The sequence below is a fragment of the Poecilia reticulata genome, linkage group LG17 (assembly GCF_000633615.1).
Source record: "Poecilia reticulata strain Guanapo linkage group LG17, Guppy_female_1.0+MT, whole genome shotgun sequence".
NCBI classification, from domain to species: domain Eukaryota; kingdom Metazoa; phylum Chordata; class Actinopteri; order Cyprinodontiformes; family Poeciliidae; genus Poecilia; species Poecilia reticulata.
Genome location: NC_024347.1, coordinates 23,551,987 through 23,568,788, shown reverse-complemented (window position 1 = coordinate 23,568,788; position 16,802 = coordinate 23,551,987). Strand labels below are relative to the sequence as shown.

The 16,802-nt window shown below is 37.5% G+C and overlaps 1 long non-coding RNA gene across 1 annotated transcript in view; it reads right to left on the bottom strand.

Moving 5' to 3' along the window:
• Positions 1–4,768, bottom strand: part of LOC103479762 (uncharacterized) — a 73,661-nt gene extending 68,893 nt beyond the window's left edge. Inside the window, exon 1 of the long non-coding RNA XR_535975.2 lies at positions 4,723–4,768. This is a non-coding gene — a long non-coding RNA (uncharacterized LOC103479762). The remainder of the gene's footprint in view (positions 1–4,722) is intronic.
• Positions 4,769–16,802: the final 12,034 nt, after the last annotated feature.

Below are 16,802 nucleotides of genomic sequence, written 5' to 3'. Positions count from 1 at the left end.
CAGGTGTAGTTCTAAACACAATATGTATTGTGCCATCAAAATCAAGTAAATGTGTTAGTTTGAGTTGTTATAGCATGTTGTATGTATCAAATGTAACATAAAGGAAATATGACTTTACAATTTGCCGTCTTGAATTTGGACATTCTCTTTAAAAAACTCCTGCTTGTTCCTAGACCTTCAGCATGTCGTCACAACAATGCTTATCCTTTATGCCGTCTATAACCATTCTTAGGACCAGTTGGACTGAGAAGTAGTTTGTATCAATGGGCAATTCCACAGAGTGTTTGCTAACTGCTGCTGCCGCTAGTCTGATGGAGTCGAGTCAGGGAGGCGTAGGGGAGGAGTGGACAGTACTGCAGCTCTGTGGAGAAGTTTTGTGGAAATAGGCGCAAATGTTTAGGCACCCTGGATGCCTGTCAGGAGAAATTCAAGGATTTATTTGTCACATTTGCATGAAAGAATCAAAGCAAAACTCCAGGGAACAAGGGGACAACTTTTTACGATGTTATAAAGCTCAAAAAAGTTCATACTACATAATCTCTCCCCCATAACTCTGAAAAGGAAGCAAGATATTTTATGAAGAAATAAGCAGATTTTGCAAACCTGAGTAAAACCCACTTTCTCAAGGTTACATACACTGAATGTGTCCCACCAGTGCTCTTTGTATTAACTTGTTTCTGAATAATTTCCAAACCATGCTCAAAATGTTAACTTTCTCTTTCTCCTTTATCCAAAAAAACTAGTTATTTTGTGCTTTTAAGGTTAGTGCCACGAAAAAAAATGAAATAAATGGTCTGACAAAAAGAAATAAAACAAATGTAACACGTAAAGGTCAGTTTGTCTATTAATAATTCCTTCACACACATGAAAACTCCTCTCAGACATGTCCACATCGTAACCCGTTGTCGAATACGCAGCACAGACAATCGATGGATTTAGGTGGGAATTCACAGCAGCTCACAAGACAAGCAGCAACCAGTGGCACAGCTACAAATATAGCGTTGTTATTTTCAGCTTTGGCTGAAGTGTGTATTCTCTAGTTGGTTCTGCTTGTTTTAGTTGTGCCTCCTGGGTTTTTCTTTGACAGGGAATCGTTACATGTTGCTGCTGAAGAGTTTCAGAGTCGCAGCACTGTCTACCCCATTCACACAGAACATGAAATATTTCCCTGCTCTGTCGTAAATGAAGCGCTCCCCACCACCACCCATGACCTTGTGTCTGAGCTAATATACTGTATTGTTAATTTGTCACGAGGCATGAAGACACATGGTGGTGCACATGCCAGAATGGAACTGACAGGTAACCCCCACAATGCTCTGGAAAGCCATTTCACCCTCTAAAGCGGCAACAAAAGAAAGCAATCACGCAGCCCTGTTTTGCCAGCTCTTATGCAATCATTGTCCTGTGGGTGAAAAACGGCCTCCATCATGCCACAGCCCAAACTAATTACTGGACTGGCAGGTGCTGAATGTGTCCCTCAATCATGAAATGGTCATTACCACAAAGCTCGCAGAATCAGGTGAAAGAGAAATCATGTAGAGTGATGCTCCCCTAACTACACGAACACAAATTCCTGACATCTCTAGAGCAGCCTGTCTTTTCTTATCATCTAGTTAGAGGGAATGCCGTCACATTTTAAACCCATAAAACCTTTATATCTTAAGAACACTGAAACATAAATAAAGCATAAATCGACTTCTCCGTTGCTTTTCAGCGCAGATTATTTWACACATCAAAGTTTGTGACATGGCAAGGGAAAATAGCTGACACAGGGAGTGAACAGCCAGACCAATGAGTCCACTATTCATAAGTAATCATTTAAGATAAACACTTCATTTAACTATGTCTTTTTATTTCTATATGTACTCTGTCAATATAAAACATCTACTGGTGTACCCAGTTGACAATTAATCAATAACCCTCTCCAAACTTTCTTGCTTCATTCATAAACAATAAGTAACTCCAGTTCAGCGTTTTCTCAACGTCTGAGCCACATGGGGGAGAGAGTGCTTGATTAATTAGGTAAAGAGACATTTTGGGCCCAAAACCACTTTGTCTGAAATCGAACTGCTGATAGAATGAAAGAGTTTGACTGGTATGCTGCTGTTCTGAATATCACCTATCCTGTGACGTTCCGTGTCCCYCCTCCTTTTGGTTTTATTGATTTTGTTTTGTGCGTTGCGTTTTTTTRTCATCTACATATGACAGCTTCCCTTGGCAAACTATTAACATCAACTTGCCAAGGGAGATTTAGAARGAAATTAGGCATGGCTTATATTCACGTGGTCAAATTTGCAAATGCTGTCTATTTTYTTTTTCAATAATATACACAATCGTATTATACCGTGATACATGAATTATGCATTATGAATTACGCACGTCAAAAATGATTACCTTTCACTTTCTTTCAGCTGCATTCTGAACTTGTGCTTTTTTCATAGACGTCGTGATTTTGATCATGGAAACAAATATAATTGTAGCGAGCTGCAAGCTACAACACAACTGAAGAAAATGCGCCCTTTACCAGGTGGGGGGTGGGTTGATTTTCACAMAAAGTCCAACCTGCTGCTGCCACCCATCATAKCCTGTTTATGCACAACAAAACCAGCGCAAGGTGGAAACCTTCAATGGGCCTGACTCCTTCCATCACCAAGCCAGCTCATACATTTTGCTATAAAAAGATATTTCACTGACATTTAAATACCATTCCACCCACATCATGCTGCACAATGCAGAGGAAATCCTTAAACTGCACCTCTTCTGTTGCTTCAAGCTTCCAGTTATATCAAATGCTCGCCGATTTTAACAGCTCGCTCCTTCTTTTTTTCCCTCTGAGTCACAAGCCCCTGAAAGTCCCATTTAAGTTTATCTTCTACGGTCAATCTATTTAACACTGTAAGCATGCCAAAAGGGCTGGACTGAAAGTGTCTGGGGAAATATCAGAGGCAAGGAAGACGTCCAATGATGCTGTGATTTATGGTTTCATTACTGCCTCCACCAGGAGTGATCCCTGTGTGAAGCTCTGCTCCAAACAAACTGTAGATTAAAATTACTTACACATAAAAGAAGCAGTTGTCAGCTACAGAGGAGAACAACATATACCACCCCTCTGTTAGTCAACCTTGCAATTTGGCAGATTGTAAAAGGGATCTAATTGGAATATATTATTCAATTATACAGGCAAATACTGATCTAACGGAGCTATTTACATAGGAAACCATGTTTTCGGTGCCCTGCTAAGCTGTCAAGGTTGCACTCAATCATATGTCACTTAAAACTTTGCAGGGAGTAAAAGAAATATGCCAACTCCACAAGAGGCAGCCATACCTCATTTAGCGTAGTTTTCTGCACATAAAACATTCATGTTATGAATCACTTTTAATACTGAAATACACACAGGGACTCTATGGGTAAAACGAACAGAGGTCTTTTTCTGCATCTCTGAAAAAGAAGCTCATAAACTTTAGAAAATTAAGGCAGAGGATAAGGAGTAATTCATGTATCTGCAATGGGTGGCTGAGCAGAAGCTACATATCCTAGAGATTTTAGTTTCCAAGTGATCTACGTGTTAAACAATTCTTTTGAGGGCTAACAGATACTGCTGTTATTCTGATATACTGACTCACAGGTTGATCAGCTAACAAACCTTRTTTTGGTCTTACAAATAGAGATGAACCGTCTTATCTTTGTCCTATTTTAAATCCCAAGAACTATCGGCGGACTCAATGTTAAATTTTAATGCTGTGTTTTCAGCAGATTGATTCCCTCAAAATGTCTCTTTACAGAGTTCAATTTATACATTTTGAAATCAAGATCCCACTTTGGCTGAATGAGGAGTCCTCATGTCATCAAGGCTTTTAAGGTATTCAAAGAAGGCTCTAAATAGACAGAGAAAAAAATAAGTATGTCAGTCATTTTAAAAATATCTGAAAATGATTAGAGGGATGCTTCTCTTTAATATGGTTGTGTTAAATAAGCTTTATTTAGAGTTTTCTTTCAGTGCTTATGCTGTCATTTACAATTAAGGAATAGGCCAGTAAACGTAACAGTCTGAGGTCATTAGCAAGAGGTGACCATGTTCTGTGTCTGAATTTTCTATGGTGTGAAGTTACATATTGAATAAAAGGGTCTTCTCCTGGAAAAAAGAATAGTAGSTRCTGGGGAAAAACACATTTCYACAGTAGAAATTCACCCCCAGTCMATGCCTAAGTAGGATTGTAGCATTTTTAACATTTTTCAGTAGCGACTGGATGGAATTTTGTTGTGAATTTATGTATTTTTTCAGCATTTCACAGTAACCCAGTCATAGTTTAAGCTAATCTACTGTACTAATTTACAGCTGCCTGTGRCGGAAGAGGGAATTAGTGAACAAAATATTTTGAGGTTTTAAATTAATTCAAATCATGTGGAGTGTTGATATTTTGGAGGTTTATCTCCCATGTGTTTGGAGTTAAGAGCTTATTTGGTGATATTCCCTTTGTTGCATCCACTCAAAAGCTGAACAATTAAAATTCACCTTTTTTTTATTTACTTAGTTTTTTCATGGAATCAGAAACCCATTACTCCTTTAAAATTTTTGAAAATCATCTCAAAACTGGGTTGTATGGGAACTAGAAAAGCTTAATATGTCACGTTTACGGTGTTGGACCCAAATGCAGAGCAGACTGAGGTGAAAGGTAGGTAGTGAGGATTTAATGAAAAAGTCAATAAACAAGAACTTACAAACTGGGAGATCACAGGGAGCAAGAACCAGGTACATGGAGTTGAGCGGTATGACAGTAGAAAGGAGTGAGAGGAGGAGAGGTGTATAAATACTGAGAGAGTGAAGCTGCAACAATACACCGGGGCGGATTAGCTAACAGCTTGCAGGTGTGAGGGGAGAGAACAGAAGACAGACTGAGGACAAGAGAGAGAAAAAGAGAGAGAGAGAGAGAGAGAGAGAGAGAGAGAGAGAGAGAGAGAGAGAGAAAGAGAGAGTGTGTCAGAGAAAAAAAGAGAAGACACAAACTGGGTAATCAAATCCAAATGAATCAAAAAGTAAGGACAATAAATAAATAATAAACATAAAGTAAAATAATATGGCTGATCTCATCAAGTAATAAGAGACAAAGAAACACAGAATGACAAATGAACAAAACTGCAAACCCAGAAAAGTCCGAAAACAACCCAGAATCTTGACAAATTATCACAAGATTGTATATCCATAATTTAATCTCTCTTAAAATAGAAGCTCCATTATTCATCTTTTTTTTTTTTTTTGCAATGAAATTTGACTAGACATGCAAAGCTAATTGGCCTAAGACATTATAATAAGTGTGAGCAAACATATTATAGTATACTGGTCTATTTCTAGCTGAAAATCAATGTTCATGGTTAAGCAGCATTGCATTTCTCATCACATTGCTCCTTCGTTATCCTTCATGTAGACGTATGTTTGTAGGAACAGTAGCAACATGCCACAAAGTGTCTTGTTCCCCATTAAAATTTCAGTTATCACAGTTGACATTAATATAACAATGAGATATTATAGTTTTGCCACTTTCTGTATCTACAAAAGATGCACCGCTTGCAGTTCTGTTTTAATCAGCTTCACATGAACAAAGCGGATTGATCTGCAATAGTTATTCTGTAAAGCATGTTGTGTTGTCATGAAATAAACATTACACTTTTGTCATCAAAGTGGAAATTCTGCTTTGCAGAAAAAAACAACATTTTTTCAGAGAACTGCTCATTAAGTGGGTAAAAACACCAGACTGTCTCAACAGGGCCCAGTGAATGTGCTGCTGTGAAACAAAAGGCTTTCCTGAGTTCTTTTATTTATCTTTTCATTGTGCTAAACTGTCAGATCTTCAGGCAACTTATATACACAAAAAATGATAACTTTAGTAATAAAAAAAAAACGACACTTGTTTTAAATCACAGTGATACTGAAGAATAAAAGGTGTTTATTCACAAATCAGAGCCCCATTGTATTAAATTGATGCCAATGTTCTTACATTGTTTAAAGTCACAGATTTCTAAGACAAATTAGACGAGTTCTCAGTCAATTCTGGTCCATTTTTAAAGCATAACTGCTAACGTTTAGTGATTATYATAGATAATTRGTTACAGTCAGGCTCCAAAACCAAAACGATGCAACATTTGAAAGTTTTCTCGCATTCACCTTCCTGCTYGTGCTGCCTTGGATCGTTTCATTGGGATTCWGAATGAAGCTTTGACTAGGCCCCTTCTAATGCTGGTGTTCAGAAACCTGATGTGATAATGATTTCTCATCGAGTGTTATCTCGCAGCCTGATGCATGATGCTCTCCTTCAGGAGTTTCTGTCAGAGAGGAGAATTCTTTGTTATAGGAGATCACACTGTACCTGATTTAATTATCTCCTCATTGCACAGATAACTCAGTGTTTCATCATATTGTTGGTTTAATATTCATGCATATAAAATTCTGTCAGAGAAAATCATTCATCTCCAGCTTCAAATTTTGATGTGTGAAATAACTTGGACAAGCCGTGATGTTTTTTTTTTTTTTTGGACTAAGGGATTTCCCCCCCCCCAACTTTATTTACACAACTCAAAGCTACCTCCTGGTCTGACACATTTCAATCATTTCCTCATCTTCTATTGAACAACTTTGTTTCATCCTACTTCTTACTTTTGCACTTTCAGCAGTTGCAGAGAACTTTCTCCTTCCAGCACATTTCTCCTTGCTTTGGAAAATGGTTMATTTAGAAAGTGATGCTTTTACACAGCAGTCAGCAATGAGGCCTGGGTGTGTCATGACATTCCAAGAAAATAACTTGTTATTTTTGGAAAAATCTTGTTTTTCTTTCTTGGGCTTTTTCGGTTGTCAATTATATATTAAATTGAGATGCTAAATGGTGACGGCAAGGATAACATTCCAGGTGAAGGTGAGATTCCTGCTCGGTACAAGGCATGCGATGACAAGCTAAACAGACACATTATCATAACATGCAGCATGATTTAGCAACGATTTACTGCTCTGCTTCACGAGACTAAACTGGTCAAGCACAAACCCTTACATTACATTTTTTGCTGTGTTTTTAGTTTTAATTGAGAAAAAGGTCCACAAAGTTCCGCACTATATAATATGTATAACTACAGTACCTGCAGTGATTCATTAAACATTTTAAACCCAGACACACACAYAAAAAAAACAACCATCAGATTTATTTATTTTTTCCAAGCAAGTCTTTATTGGTCAATTTTATTCATTGGTTTTCTATTTTTTGCATCATTAATGTGTCAATGGCATTTTTATTTCTCTAGAGAATGTTTAAATATTCTTGGAAATATATTTACTTGGTTCAGCAGGTTTTTGAGGAAAWTCTTAGTTCTACATACAGTTTATAGTTTACATGCACCAAATAAAAAGACTTCTAAACCTTTTTTCTCTSTCACTATCTGAAGTTAAATCAGATCAAACTTATTTTGCTTTAGATCAAATACAAATAAAAAATTMTGTTTGCTATATTGCCACCACAATGAAATAAATACCTCAGAAATGTATTTAAGAATGATTAGATTATGATATATAGAGGCATGTTAACTCTTCATAAATGCACACAGGATAAGAAGTTCAGGTCAYAATCTACAAAGAACAACAAGCRGTCATTGTAAAGTTAGCCGTTTGGGAACACGATGGGACTTTGTATTATTTTATTATAAACAATTACAAACTGTCGGAGGAATAAGGTCACGGCATTAATATCAGATTACAGTGATATTAATGCTGCAGTTTGCTCCACAGCCTTGTTTTACAACGGTGCAAAGTCTTCTGCGGAAAGAAAAACTGATACAACATAACAGACGATAATAGTATCTGACATTCGAGCAAAAAAAAAAAAATCCCATCATGCCCGCTGAATGGCAGTATATGACATCATACCATATACAGTTTATGTTATCTATTACTCATGTAGATATTAGATTACAGCTATACTTTAAAAAATGTCAGAGCAGTTACTTGTTTGATCACATCCTATGAGTCAGATGAGTTTCACAATGCGATCAAGTCGTCTGGCTTGGGAGGCCATTATTACACAGCCAGCAGCAACAGAGATGTTCCTCTGATGGGGAACGGCACTCGGCTGGGGCTGTATGCATAAGTACTTTCTGTCTGCGACTTCAGAAGGTCAGTGTTTGCTGCAATAAGACGCTCATTCCTTCAGAGTGGGAAAACCTTCAACGCGAGGTTATGTTGGTTTTCCATCCCCCTCCATTTAGCCCAGAGCAACGGATCCCACAGACACAGAGGACGCATGTAGGCATGCCTCGCTGTGACAGCTCCATCTGGACTCGGCACACGGATCCTCTAATGATCACAGAGCAGGATTCCCTCTCAAGGACCCAGCACTCCTTTAGTGAACACTGACCAGTGTCTTCTGTGCTAGGACTTTAATCATGAGTTCTTTTTTTCTTCTTTGACACACACCTTTAAAGTTTTCCACCATGAGGTGGAGGATATTAGAGCCCAGACATCTGTGGTGGTCCGGCATTTGATCTTCATCTCTCTCAAATGTACACGACAGGATATTTTCTCCCCAGACTCTGTACGTGTAGGCAGCAGCGGCGGCTGTGTGGTTTGATTGAGATATGTGACAGTACCACTGGCAATGCTGGACCATTAGATGAGTGTCCTTGGGCTCTACAGGTTCCTTTCATCACTCCTGGGTGGCTGGCTATCCCTGGGTTATATGGGCCCATCTTGGTTCCATTATTTATGACAATATCAGTCTGACATGAGGTGGCTCTCCCACAATGCTGAATGTCAGATAAATTTGGAGCGCAGGATAACAACGACAGTTGATGACAAAACTCAAAATTCCCTTGACCACCCGAACCGGGGGAAACCAATGGACTGCAGAGAGGTGAAAACCCCTGTCGTCAACTTTTGCAAACCTGGAAACTAGTTGACTTACATTGATAATTATTTAGCTGCTAAGTAAAAAAAAAAAGAAAAAAAACATGACTAAGATCCAAGATCAATGTAAACAATGAGATACCAAGATAAATCCCTTTAAACTTCTTCCCACCTTTCATGTGACATTAATCTTGATTTCTTCAACTAAAAAACAAACAAATCTGTTAAGAGGAGAAAATATAAAAACAAAAAATGGGCAATAATCTGGTTGCATGATTCTGTACACTCCTAAAGTTCAGGGTCTAGGCAAACTGATTAAACTTAAGAGAAAGTTCAGCTATTTTAGTAGAATTATTTTGGCATTTATTTATTTGGATCCATGACCTACGTAAAGACTGAAGTCATAGTTATTAGAATAACGATCTGATTGCACAAAGGTCAGGAGAAAGGCCCAAACACATAACATGAAATAAATATTTGTCACTCAAAAATACATCACTGGTGTTATTCTGGTAAAATGCTTTTAAATTGAAGAAATTACCTATTTCACTGCATGACTGTCTAGAAGCAGCCATGCATTCTGCATCTTTAGGGATATTTTTGGATGGTCAAGCATCAATGTCCCAAACATTAAAATAAATAGGCTGTACAGCAAATAAGTCACATGTCACAACTATCTCATAAAGACCTTACTGAACATATTAGTGTGTTCTATTTATTGTATTATATATCGACAATAATAAGAAGAAGCTAGGATGTTTGTAAATAAAGGGAAAATAAGACAAATTTAAAAAAAAAAAAGTTCCATAATTCAGTATATTCTCAGCTTATGTCCAGCCTTGATCAGAACTGAAAAAAAYTTTTGAATGAGAGGCGAAACGTCTTCAGGAAACAAGGGAAGAAGTCCAGTTGCCTTTTAATGACACACTTAGGATAATTAGTTACATTTTATGGTCTCAAACTTTTAAAATCATTATTATTTCAGTTCACTTGTTATTAAAAAAACATTTAGTTTTGTGTTGTGGAAGAACTAAATTAGATTTTTCTTGTACGGGAGTTTTTCTTCGTAGCTGTCTGTAGGAGGCCAAGCATGGACTTAGATGATCCGTTCAACCAGACAAGGAACAAGGCAAGAATGTGWTTAGTAGATTATGCTCCAGCAGGTCTACAGCCAAACAACATAATCTGAGTAATTGTTTGGACCCGTTYGCCCACTTGGAGCCTCCTTCCAGAAAGAAACAACCCTGATCTGGACGAAAGGAATCCATCCTCTCTGTCAGTGACCCCATACGCATTCACATCTCTGCGCCACCAGGAACAGGGGGACAACCCATCTCAGCTGAAAGAATAGATGTCCCAGCTGGATTCCAATTATAAATTTCCATGAAGCTGTGGATAAAGGATGCTCTCACAACTGAGAGCGCATTTTGTGTGAAGGATGTGGCAGACAGCTAATTTGACAACCAGAGTGCAAACAAAACTGACATTGTGTGTGTTTGGTAATATATTCATGTTCGAAATGTCTCCCCTAAAAACAACTTTGTAATACTGATGCATTTATTTCAATGATGAATCATGGGACCATCAGCTCGAAGGATCCAGAGGAATTGCATCTGCACAAGTCAAGACGCGGTAGTCGGCATGCAAATAAAACAAGGAATATTAATCAATACCGAGTTTCCCCCTCCTACTAAGTGAAGCGTTAACTATTGCACTATTTCAGAAACATGGCATTTGAATAAATATTTTATTATGCTGGAACAGAATACATGCATGTTTGACAAGAAAAATCCATCACAATTTTTTTTGTTAATGCAGATGGCATTTACTGTGYTATTAACATGGGAGCTGTTTGATGTGTATAATGCCCACAGWGAGACCTTGTGTCAGTTCAAGGAAAACTTAGACTGCACTRTATAAGAAGAGTCAAGGAATGTTCAAAGTCAAAGAGGTGAAGATTAGGYTTTGTTTTGGTTGCTGTGATACTTAAATATYATGAACTCTGCTATTATATTCACAAAATTATTATTTTGGCAACGCTTTAAAGGAAAATGTCTCAATGTTAAACATACATTTTCAGGTCTTTCTACAGATTCTCGGTATTGTTTAGGTCTGCACTTTGACTGGGTCATTTTAAAGCATAACTGGTAAGTGAGTGGTTGAACTCAAGTTTATAAGAAATAAGCAGTTTGTCTAAGAATGGCACAATGCAAATAAACCTGCCTTATCTTGCCTAACAATAGATTCCTCCACCTGAGCTATGGGTTTCTGCAGCTCTTCCAGCGTCACCGTAGGTCTCTAATTTTTGCAATCAGTGTAGGTGAATAGCCTGCTAAACTCGAAAGTCTGGAGTTGTGCATTAGTCTTTCCAWTTTCAGAGCATACTGTCAACAGTGCCACATGACATATTCATAGCACCAGATATTATTCTTTAAGTTTCTCCTCAACTGTATCTCTGACCTGCCTGCTCTGCTCTTTGCTCTACATGATGATGGTTGTTCACCAGTGGCCTCCAACAAACGTCTGAAGTTTTCACAGAACAGCTGGATTTATACCGAGATGTACAATATTTGATAATTAGGTAACTTCTTTGCAGRAAATTTCATTGCATTTTATTTGGTCGTCTCGCAGTTAAAGACGCATTCCACAAGCCTTGCTTTCGGTTTTGGATGGATGGAAATATTTTAAGATGACATGTCCACCTYGTTTTGACTATTTTCTTGAGTTTAGTCTTTACAAGTCACTGCAACCAGTACATTGAGACTTTGGTGGAATAAACTGTAGTGCAGAAATTACCAGCTGTTTAACATARCGTTTGAAATGAGACAGGGATATATAAGCTTGTTACAAATACAGCATAAACTAAATAAATTAAAAAGCATGTTGGCAGAGTCAGCACAAGCTCAGAAAGGCTGTTAAATACATGGCATAAAGAAAACTACAGTGTTCAGATGCCTGTCAGACATTTGTTATTTATGGTGCTTTTCATTCATAATAGATGAGGTGATGAAAACGAAAATGTCAGCCAGAGACACAAGTCAGTGTAATAAAAAAAAAGTAAAACAGCTCCTAAAGAAACATGCAGTCATTATAAATCAGATTATGTGTGCATCTGCATGTGTGCACATGTCAAAGCAAGTAAGAAATCCTTATCTTAAGAGGCTTCACAGTTATTAGGTACAGCTCTTGTTAGACGAAACATGTGAGTAAATTGACAAGACAAAGCCTTAAAAGAGTGCACTGCTCTAGGTGTAATGTGAGTTAGCAGCAAATTGCAGACCATGAATGCATTGTCACTGTTGTAAATTGCAAAGACAGTGAGATTGTTAGCTTAGTGCAAAAATAAAAWAGGGCCTTTAAAGATTGATCAAGTTTTTCAGATGGATACACAATATCAAATAGCTCTTAATCCAATCTCACTAAGGCCTGAAATGTTGCAGCGCAAGAATTTAATGTCCTTCAGTTTGTGTGGTTTCCTTATGCTTGTCTGATTCTTCCTCCCACACTCTGAAAACATGGACGTTTGCTGTGTTTCTGATGTTAAATGAACAGTAATAGTGAATGTGTGCATGCATGGCTGGGTGTCTTTCTGTTTGCTGTGACTGGTGACCTGTTCAAATGGGTTCTTGCCACTCAGCTGATGGCAGCTGGTGCAGCCTGCAGCCTCCCAGGGCTTTTCTGCTGAAATGGTACTGGTGCTGAAGTCATTCTGCTGCTAGACTGTAGGCTTCTGTTTTATTTTCTCATAGAAATTAGATACATTTGAGAGATACTATGCCATCTAAAATTATTTTTCTGGACATATTTTAGCCTTCCCTGATATTTTCTTTGGAGAATTACTGCTCAGAGTAACAGTTTACCCGCGGATATCACGGAGTGTGAAAGCTCTTTAACAAGACGTCAGAAACTTTCATCAAGAGATTCTGATCCATGTTACAGAAGTCTGCATCACACAGATGCTGCAGACTTCTATATTGTGTCAGAACAACTTTACACGCTGATTGCCAATGGTTTTATGAAATTCTCGAAGCATCTTTTTTTAATCAGCATCTTGAGAAATGACAGCGGCAGTATTAAACACAAGTGAAATATGTGGTCAAAACAAGCTTGACGGCCTGTTAAAATGACAAAAAAGTTGAAGTAAATCAGACACCTTCCTTCACAGACTGCATCCATCAAGGACTCTTATTCTTTTCCACCTTATTTTTTTTTTTTCTGTGAAACTAGTCAAACTCTTCACAATCTCAACAAAGTGTTTGAAAAAAAAAAACTGCTTTTTAGGTTTTGGGGGAGTTAGTCTTTCATATACAGGTAGGTCAGTTTGGAAAGAGATAGAATAAATTAAACCTGCCTGTTCTATTTGCTAGTTATCTCTGACTGAGACGCTTCAGGGTGACAAAAGAACAAACAACAGAAGAAATACTTTTTTGCAACACTGAATATGAATTMTTTTAAAATAAAACATGTTTATCAAGAGAATAACTGCACATTAATCACAACAAAACAAGAGAAGCCTGAGAAAACAATCATTTCTCAGTTATAAACACTATGTTACTGTGCACTTAGTGTCAGCTCTGTTCAGTATAAAAAGCACAGATGTAACTATGTGCTGCTGCAAACCTCAAATTAACTCATGTAATATGGATAAAGGCCAGGTTAGTGAAGATGAGAAGTACAGTACATCAGAGAATCCTAAAAGTTCCTTCATTTCCCAAACATGTAGGAGCAGCAAGCACAAAATAACACTTATGTAACATGGTTTCCACACTTAGCCATATTCTTCTAACTACAAATGCAACTCTGCAGTTAGAGTAATCGGGATTGATGGTACAGCACATTGGGTCTAAATTTAGTCTCCCCAAGAACCTTCCTGTTCTTTCTGTTGCTGTGGGGCGAAGCAGAGGTTTTTCAGATCCTCCACGGTCACACGCACAGGATGGGAGTCAGCCGAGCTGAAATGCACCGCTATGTCACACTCTGCTGCGCCSCCCCACCACCTCACCCASCCCAGCCTAACTTTCTGTTTTTATTCTCTCGCTCTCTCATCTCTCTGTGCACTGGAATTTTGTGGATCATTGCTCAGAGAAGACTCTCAGAAGGGAACGGGATCCGGCGGAAAAAAGAAAGAAACAGCAACGGTCCAATTTGAAGGATGCGCCACAAAGCGAATCGGCTCAAATGAGACGTTCAAGTTCAACAGAGTCATTAATGCTGGAAGGAAACTCAGTTTTAGTCTTCGACACATCAGATCGTCAGAGAAAATAAGACATTTAAGAATCTTTACATTACATTGTAAAGACCTAAGAACACAGTGAATAAACTATTAAATCAAGAAATAAGGAAAATATTGACTGAATGAATAAATTAAAGACTTGAATAAATGATTKTTTTGATAAATAAATTACTCAACTAATAAATACATAGATTAAACGAATGAACGAATTGATGAATAAGAAATTAAATCACAAATATGAATGAAAAATAAACAAAATGGCAAAACTGGGAACAACGTAAAATTATTAAATAACTAAATAACTGATTTGAAAAATGAATGAAAAAAAAAAAAATACATACAATTGAAGGAATGGATTAAYACACAGTTGAATAAGTCAAATTGAATAAATGTCGTTCATAAATAAATAACCAAATGACTGATTGACTGAAGGAATGACTGAACTAAGWAGTAATTAAATGATTGAACAAGTGAATAAAAAACAACTGAAAAGCACAAATAATAGATCAATAAATAAAACTATGCTGGCAGAATAAAAATYTCTTTTAAAGTAAGTTAGGTATATATTTTTTTATAAACTGAGACAGCATACATCAATTAATATTTAAACTTTAATTGTAGACAGAGCACCTTTTCAACCGTTGCTTCTTCCTGCCTTGAGGCAGTTAATCCTCCTGTTTCAGCAGGTGCAGTATGTGCATTTAAATAGTTGCCTTTTATAAATCTCTCAGCCTCTGCTCTCATGAAAGGTTGGCGTTTCAATGTCAGCGCTGACCATTTGTTGAAAAAAAAATCTTGCACCAGTACAGCTTCTCTCTGTCAAAATAGTGCAGCCTTTTCTCAGACTTACTCTCCATTTATATGCCTCTCTTAGAAAAATGCACRTTTTTGTACCAAGTAACGTTAATTACACATTGCACAGCTATTATATTTTCCACACATGTGAACCCTTCTTTCAYATCGAATCAGAAATTATGACACATTTAATGCAGAAGAATACAAAAAGAAAACAGCTTTCGCTGAGAATTCCATCGGACAAAGATGGTACAAGCATGAAATACCGAAATGACATCCTGCTACTGGCCTTTTTAGYTGCTTCRTCATCTCCACTGCTACACATGGAAGAAGCTATGAGACATCCAGAAAGTTTAGAGGAATAAGGTTGGTCCCAAAGGTTTGTCAGAAGGTCATGCAAAACCTTGTGCACCTCAAAGCAGACTTAGGGCCCATGCAGTCAGAGACTTAACACATCATCAGGGTCGGATTCTGGTGTCATCGTTTGGAGGAATGGACACGACAGGCTGGTAATGGGCTTCAGAACCAGGTTGGTCTTGCAGTCACACATGAGAATTATTATGTGTGTAAAATTATAATTATTTCAACACTAATATGGATCTTTCTATGGTTTTCAGTCTTCTGAAAGTGCATTAAATTCTACTTTAGTCTACTTTAGATCGCTATTTAAGTGCTTTTTAAAAGAAAATATGCAACATTTCCACCAAATTGTTAGTGATTGGCCATATAGTGGACAACCCAGTATTTGCAGAGTTTAGGAATCACAACTGTGGATGAATAGCTACAATCTGTGAATACTTGGGACTCCGTCTAAAAACGTTAATTACTGCCTATTTTAATTGTTCTACCACCAAATATACTTTAAAATGCATTAATATAGTGGAAATCACCTTAGTGGTTCCGCCGACTGATTTTCCTTATTTCCACTCTTGTTGGAAAAAGCAGTCAGTGGCAAGAAAAATGAATTATGATCCTCGATTGGCTGTTTTTCAAATGGCAGCCAATGGCATGTCAAGTAGAATTGMGTCTAGGTATTTCAAAATCCCAAGCTCCATTTTCTTTTTAGTATTTTGAAAAATGCTCTACAAAAAAAATCTGTGAATAGTGAGGAGTCCACTGTACTTCCGTTTTTGGTTTTTTTTGGTGGTGGAATACTTATTTTTGTGATAAAAGTTGGATCTATCAAGACAATATACTGTAATTGATCATGTTTGCAACAGTTTTGTTAAAAATAGTACTAAATACAATCATTGTGTGGAATTTAGCAATACAATTGCTCCATTTAATGTCAATCCTGTACTGAAGTAACCTATTTGATCACCATCCACATCAGGGATTCCTTTAAACTTATTTTCAGTGCTGAACTCGCCTGTTCTGATGCATCYTTTGTGGTCCGGCTCCAGTTTCTGTTTTTCCACAGGTGCAGGTTCCTCCTCTGACAAACATGTTCTCTGTTTGATGTGGGTCAGATGAAAGAACCTTTTTCCTCCGGAGCTGTARAGGATTTGTGGAGAACAACAACCAATCAAAACACTGCAAGAGCCAAGATTCTTTTTTGATCCRTCTAATTTAAGGCAAAACACCAGCAAAAACATGGATCGATAATAAGATATCGAACCAGCTCACACAAGCTCACTGTTCCCAATTCTCCCACTGTTTATTTTGATATCTCCAGTCACRGAGGTTAAGCAGATCGATGCACGCATTACTTGATGTTTGTTTGGAACCTATARATGCCATTTTTTATAACAGATTTTCTATAGCAATTGTAGAATGTATTCACAATCATTTGAGAGAAAATGGGCAGAAAGAGAAGAGAGATGGAACAAAAACATAATCCGTTTTCTAGTATCATCAGCTAGTGATAATTAATGCTTCGTTAAATGCTGTGTT